General features: G+C 45.8%; 1 non-coding gene across 1 annotated transcript; it reads right to left on the reverse strand.

Annotated features, from left to right (window-relative positions):
* Positions 1-1,097: 1,097 nt before the first annotated feature.
* LOC123323363 lies at positions 1,098-1,228 on the reverse strand. Its single transcript, XR_006539362.1, has one exon. It is a non-coding gene; the product is annotated as a small nucleolar RNA SNORA63 (small nucleolar RNA).
* Between the last annotated feature and the right edge of the window lie 5,204 nt (positions 1,229-6,432).

The raw sequence follows: 6,432 nt of genomic DNA on the forward strand, positions 1-6,432 counted from the left end.
TTGCCACACGATACCCAACAATATATAAAAGGGTAACACATCATGACCTGGCTGACTTCTCAGAAATGAAAGAAAGAGGAAGGAGTTTGATCCATCCATCATCCTCTCTTGGAATCCCCCACACAGAGCCTGAAGCTCTGCTTCTGGGGAGTCCTGCTGTCGTAGATCATGCAGGCTGTTATATCGGAATACCACCCAGTGGGTGGCTTATGAACAACAGAAATTTCTTTCTCACAGTCTGAGGCTGGAAGTCCAAGATCAAGGTGCCGGCAGATTTGGTGTCTGGTGAGGGCCCGCGTCCTGGTTCACAGATGGCAATCTTCCTGCTATCACCTCACGTGACAGAAGGGGGCAAGGAGCTCTCTGGTTTTTCTCTTGAGGTATCATGGACATATAACGTTTTATTACTTTCAGATGTACAATGTAAGGATTTGATATTTTTGTGTATTGTGAAATGATCACAACCATACGTCTCGCTAACATCTGTCACCACACACACTCACGATTTTTCTTTTCTTGTGATGAGAACGTTTAAGATCTACTCTTTTAGCGAGTCCCCTCCCTTCTTAGGAGCTTTGTGCTATCACTTTGCTATCGCTCAATAAACCCTGCTTGGCGCCTGGGTGGCTCAGTCGGTTAAGCATCTGCCTTCGGCTCAGGTCTTGATCCCAGGGTCCTGGGATGGAGCCCCGTGTCGGGCTCTCTGCTCAGCGGGGAGCCTGCTTCTCCCTCTCCCTCTGCCTGCCACTCTGCATGCTTGTGCTTTCTCTCTCTGTGTCTGTCAAATAAATAAATAAAATCCTAAAAAAAAAAAAATCTACTCTTTCAGCAACTTTCAAATATGCAATGTGGTATTATTATTTTTTTATTTTTTATTTTTTTAAAGATTTTATTTATTTATTTGACAGAGAGAGACACAGCGAGAGAGGGAACACAAGCAGGGGGAGTGGGAGAGGGAGAAGTAGACTCCCCGCTGAGCAGGGAGCCCGATGCGGGGCTCGATCCCAGGACCCTGGGATCACGACCTGAGCCGAAGGCAGACGCTTAATGACTGAGCCACCCAGGCGCCCCTCAAGTCAGTGTTTTACTTGGTAAACATGTCTGAGACCATGCATCCCTAGCTGCTAAGCACCATGGCGGACAGGGCTAGAAAGGTAACAGCTTTATTTTGAGCAGGGGGCAAAGACAAGGCAGCACTTTATAGCTACATTGTAACTAGATCCTGCATGCAATGTGGTATTATTAACTATAGTCACCATGTGGGGCCTCTTATCAGGGCACCGATCCCATTCATGAGGGCTCCTCACAACCTAATTACCTCCCAAATGCTCCACCTCCAAACTGGGGATTAGCTTTCAACGTATGAATTTTGGACGGATACAGCATCCAGTCTATCCCATTAAGCTAGGACATCACCCGTGTCCACCAGCTACCCTGTGCCTCCCCCATGCAGTAAGAGAGATAGCCTATACGTAAATGTCTTTTTATATATTATTATATTACACGTTTTTTTTTTTTATTTGCGAGAGAGAGAATGAGAGAGAGCACGAGAGGGAGGAGGGTCAGAGGGAGAAGCAGACTCCCTGCTGAGCAGGGAGCCCGATGTGGGACTCGATCCTGGGACTCCAGGATCATGACCTGAGCCGAAGGCAGTCACCTAACCAACTGAGCCACCCAGGCGCCCTATATTACACGTTTTATGTATTATTTATGACATATGTTCTATGTATTGCAATATAATATATTGTATTGCATTATACATCTATATGTTCCTTTCCCCCTTTTTTCCACAACGGTAGCCACCCTTCCATTATTACACAACTTGCTTTCACTTCACTGTGCATTTTGCTCTTTCAGTCCCTAAAGGACATCCTTAGAATTCTTTTTTTTTTTTTTTAAGATTTTATTTATTTGACAGAGAGAGACACAGCAAGAGAGGGAACACAGCAGGGGGAGTGGGAGAGGGAGAAGCAGGCTTCCCACGGAGCAGGGAGCCTGATGCGGGGCTCGATCCCAGGACCCTGGGATCATGACCTGAGCCGAAGGCAGACGCTTAACGACTGAGCCACCCAGGCGCCCCCATCCTTAGAATTCTACACAGCTGAATAGAATCCCATTGAATGCGTTCATTAGAATTTAGCCAGCCCCTTCTTGAAGAATATTGAGTTTGTTTCCAATAGTGTGTTATTACAAAGCTATGGTACAATAAAAACTGGAGTTGGTAGAAATTGAAGTTTGTGTGTGGCCAAGCGGAGGGTTGCCAGCAGGAATAATTAACGTGCTTCAGGGTCTCTGGCCGGCTCGGACTCCCTCATACTCTGTGTATTTCAGAACATTTCTCTGCAGGGCTGTTTGCCATAATCTCTGAACTCTTCATTCTCTGTCCATTCTGCTTAGGATCATGAAAATAAACACTTAAAGTTTATTCTCCCCTCTACGCTGCCATCATTTACTTAGGACCATGATATTTTAGGGCCCGAATGGCCGGGCTTCTGAAAAAAAAAACAACCGGTGAAAATGTTCGTAATCATTAGAAGAAAACACTAGCAGTTTACCCAGTGTCGTGGACAAAAACAAGCAAACATTTGCTCAAGCAGATGTTCAACCCTTTGTCCCTCATGCCATCTACTTCTCTTCTTTTTTTTTTTTTTTTTAAAGATTTTATTTATTTATTCATGAGAGACAGAGAGAGAGACAGAGGCAGAGGGAGAAGCAGGCTCCCCGTGGAGCAGGGAGCCCAATGCGGGACTTGATCCCAGGACCCTGGGATCATGACCTGAGCCGAAGGCAGACGCTTAACTGACTGAGCCACCCAGGCGTCCCTACTTCCCTTCTTGAGGCGCGAATTTATTGAGAATTTCTCCAGGCCATCCAAAGTGCCACTGGGAAGCCCCTGTCCCAAGAATTCGAATTGTGATTCATAACAGCAATGTCTCGAAATTAATAGCAATTTCTGAATGCACTGCCAAAAACAATCTCCATTTGCAACACCCGTCCCCCCTCCCCGCCCTGATCTTGAAAGTAACGTAATTTGTGTTATGAGCCATAGCTGATTCTTCGGTTTTGTTCAAGTTACTGTTAGTTTCTTGGAGCAGTTGGGTGCGAATGGGTGCCAGAAAACAGGGGCCTGACATCTTTTGAAATGAGGATAAATGGAACCCTCACACTTGTGTTTCTCGGGGAGAAAGATCCTTGAAGCTTTTGCAGCCCTATTTTTCACTCCTTATAATAGGGTTTTTGTTTTTGGTTTTTTTTTTGCAATTATGTTCAAGTGCCCACAGTGCCCCAGGCACTCAATCAACTTGTGTGGAAGGAAGAATGAGGTGCTGCCGAGTGGTGAGAATAGGTCCCCAGTATGTCCTTGGCACCTGCAGCAGCTGCTTCACGGTAAACCTGCGGTTTCTTTAAGAATCAGCAGCAACTCACTTGGCCAATTTTTTTTCTCTTCTGCAAAAAAACCCATCCAAAGAGACTTTTTTTTTTTCCTCTCCAAAGAGACCTTTTAATGAGTACTAAAGGCTTAAGTGACCAGTAATGTGGGGTGGGGTAGGGATTGCAGGACTTAACCCGCCCCCAGCCGTACCATCCCCAGTCCAGGCTATTCTGACATCAACCACTTCTCACTCCGCTCAAGGGTGCTTAGCTGATGTTAGGCAGAGACTGTTGCCATGGAAACCGCAGCTGGAGGGGAGGCAGGCAGGGGTGAGTGAGATGCAGTGCAGGACTTGGAGACTGGAATTTTCCAGGCCCACAAGATACACAATGTGTGGATGCAAAATCCCAGTCTCAGCACAGAGCGGGTGGTCAATAAATACCTGTATTTATTATTTGTGAACGAATGAAAATACAGGGTCTTTGGTAATGGATGTGACCTCTCTGAAGGCTCAGTTTGCCCTTTGCAAATGGGCATAATTATCATTCTTAGCTACTAGGATTGTCGGGGGGGGGGTTTGTTAAATCACTGCCTGCCTGCCTAAGCCTTACTACCCGCGTTGCCTTGGGGATCACCTGGCTCAGAATCACCTGGCAGGTAAAGGTTTGTAGAAATGCAAATTCCTGGGCTCCTTTCCAGACTTCCTGAAGCAAAAGATCTTGTCCAAAGTATCCATCCACCTTCAAATTCATCACTCTTTCTCTCTTTACCCTATAGTTTTCCTACAGCGGTCTTTAGATCTATGTCTTCCAATATGGTAGCCGCAAGCTTGTGGCTACTGAGTGCTTGAAATGTGGCTAGTCCCAATGGAGATATGTTGTACTTGTGAAATAAACTCCAGATTTTGAAAATCTAGTAAAAAAAAAAATTGATATCTCATTGATCGCTTTATTGCATTGGTGTTCTTGGTCTAAATGGTAATATTTTGCATATATTGGGTTAAATAAAACCTCTTAAGATTAGTAAAACCTCTTAAGATTAATTCCATTGGGACGCCTGGGTGGCTCAGTCGGTTAAGCATCTGCCTTCGGCTCAGGTCACAACCCCAGGGTCCTGGGATTGAACCCTACATCAGGGGTCCCTGCTCGGCAGGGAGCCTGCTTCTCCCTCTCCCTCTGCCTGCTGATCCCCCTGCTTGTGCGCTCTCTCTCTCTCTCTCTGTGTCAAATAAATAAAATCTTAAAAAAAAGATTAATTCCATTGTTGTCTTTTTACCTTTTTAAATATGGCTCCTGGAAAAATTAAAATTACAGGCGTGGTGTGCATTTGAGGCTTGTATTGTATTTCCATTGCACAGTTTTAGAACCTGCTTTAGCGTGTGAAATAATCTTGCTAATTTATTTCTTACTCATTTGCTTTCTGCATCCCTGCATGATGGTGAACATTCCAGCAAAGTAAAGACCTTATCTATCTTGTTTATCCTGTATTCCCAGAACTTAGGACAATTAAATGCACATAGCTAGCCCCCAACATATATTTGCTTAATGGCTGCTTGAGATATCAAGTAGATATTTGGCAAGAGGGCAGATACTTGAAAGTCAGAAAGACATGGAGGAAAGCTCTCGGTCACTGATCAGCTGGGGAGTGGTAGCCTCCAACATAAGGAGCCTCTTTTCTTCTGTCATTCACAGATGTCATTCTTTCGGCTAACCCTGGATCTCCTCCAATCTGTTAACTTTTTTTTCCTGGAAACACTAGGGATAAATACCTGTTGAATGAATGAATCAGCCAAGTAACTACTTAGTATCGGTAAGAACAAAGGCTGTTTGCATCATCGGGGCCGGTGGCTGCCACAGAACTGAAACCCGTGATTTCTACTCGTGTCTGCAAAGGCACCGGCAGGTAGGCTTTTTTTTTTTTCTTTCTTCCCCTTCTGCTAAGAAACCATTTTAAATGTGCCCATTTTAAATTGTGATGTGCCCCAAAGACGTGCCCAAAATCCCAGGTGGGGGTACCTCCGGCCTGGACCCCCCCCCCCAAGACCTCCCCCAGCGCCAGCTCAACTTTTCTAGAAAGTTACTCTGTTACTCTGCCCTGGTCCTTAAGAGAATTTGCAGAGGCTTCAAAGATGTAGGCAGGCTCTGCCCGTCGCCATGGAAACTGCAGCCAGAGTGGCGATGGGGAGGAGGCTGGGAGACACTCCGAGAATGGAACTTTCTGGACTGTGTGAGGGTTAGACTCCCAGCCTGCCATACCAATGGTTCTCAGCAAATATTTGTGGGGGGCATTGGATGAAAATATAAGGTCGTGGGAAAGTGACTTCACCTTTCTGGGACTCAGTTTTCTCTTCTAAAAGTGGGGAATGTTTCCCCTGGAGCCCCGGATCGTGGTGAGGGTTATAATCGGTGCTTTTTGTAAATTATGCAGCACCATGCCTGTCACGGGGCAGCCAGGATTTTTGAAAAGCGAGTTGCAGACTTCGCCTGCCTCAGAATATGTGTGTGTGTGGAGGGGACGGAGGGATGATGAAAAATGCAGAGTCCTGGGCCGCCCTCCCGACCAGCAAAAGCAGAAGAACCCTCCCTGCTCACTGCCCTCTGTTCTACTCACTATCGGCTTTGTTTTAGGCATGTCATCTCAAAGCCTGAAATTGGCTTCTTCATTTCTTATTTCCCCCAGCTAAGTGAGGTATAATTGACAAATAAGAACTGTATATGCATTTATGTCATTTTGATACATGTTTGGACACACTTCTACATAGTAAAACAATAACTACAAGCAAGCTAATTCACACATTCATCACCTCACATGGTCACATGGTGGTGATTTCTGCGTGATTGTGTGTGTGTGTGCGTGACTGTGTGTGCGTGCGTGATTGGGTGTGTGTGTGTGTGTGTGTGTGTGTGCGTGTGACTGTGTGTGTGTGCGCGTGACTGTGCGTGACTGTGTGTGCGTGACTGTGTGTGTGTTGTGTGTGTGCGTGATTGTGTGTGTGACTGTGTGTGTGACTGTGTCTGTGTGTGTGTGTGCATGACTGTGTGTGTGTTTGCGTGACTGTG

This window comes from Neomonachus schauinslandi, chromosome 16, assembly GCF_002201575.2.
Source record: "Neomonachus schauinslandi chromosome 16, ASM220157v2, whole genome shotgun sequence".
NCBI lineage: Eukaryota > Metazoa > Chordata > Mammalia > Carnivora > Phocidae > Neomonachus > Neomonachus schauinslandi.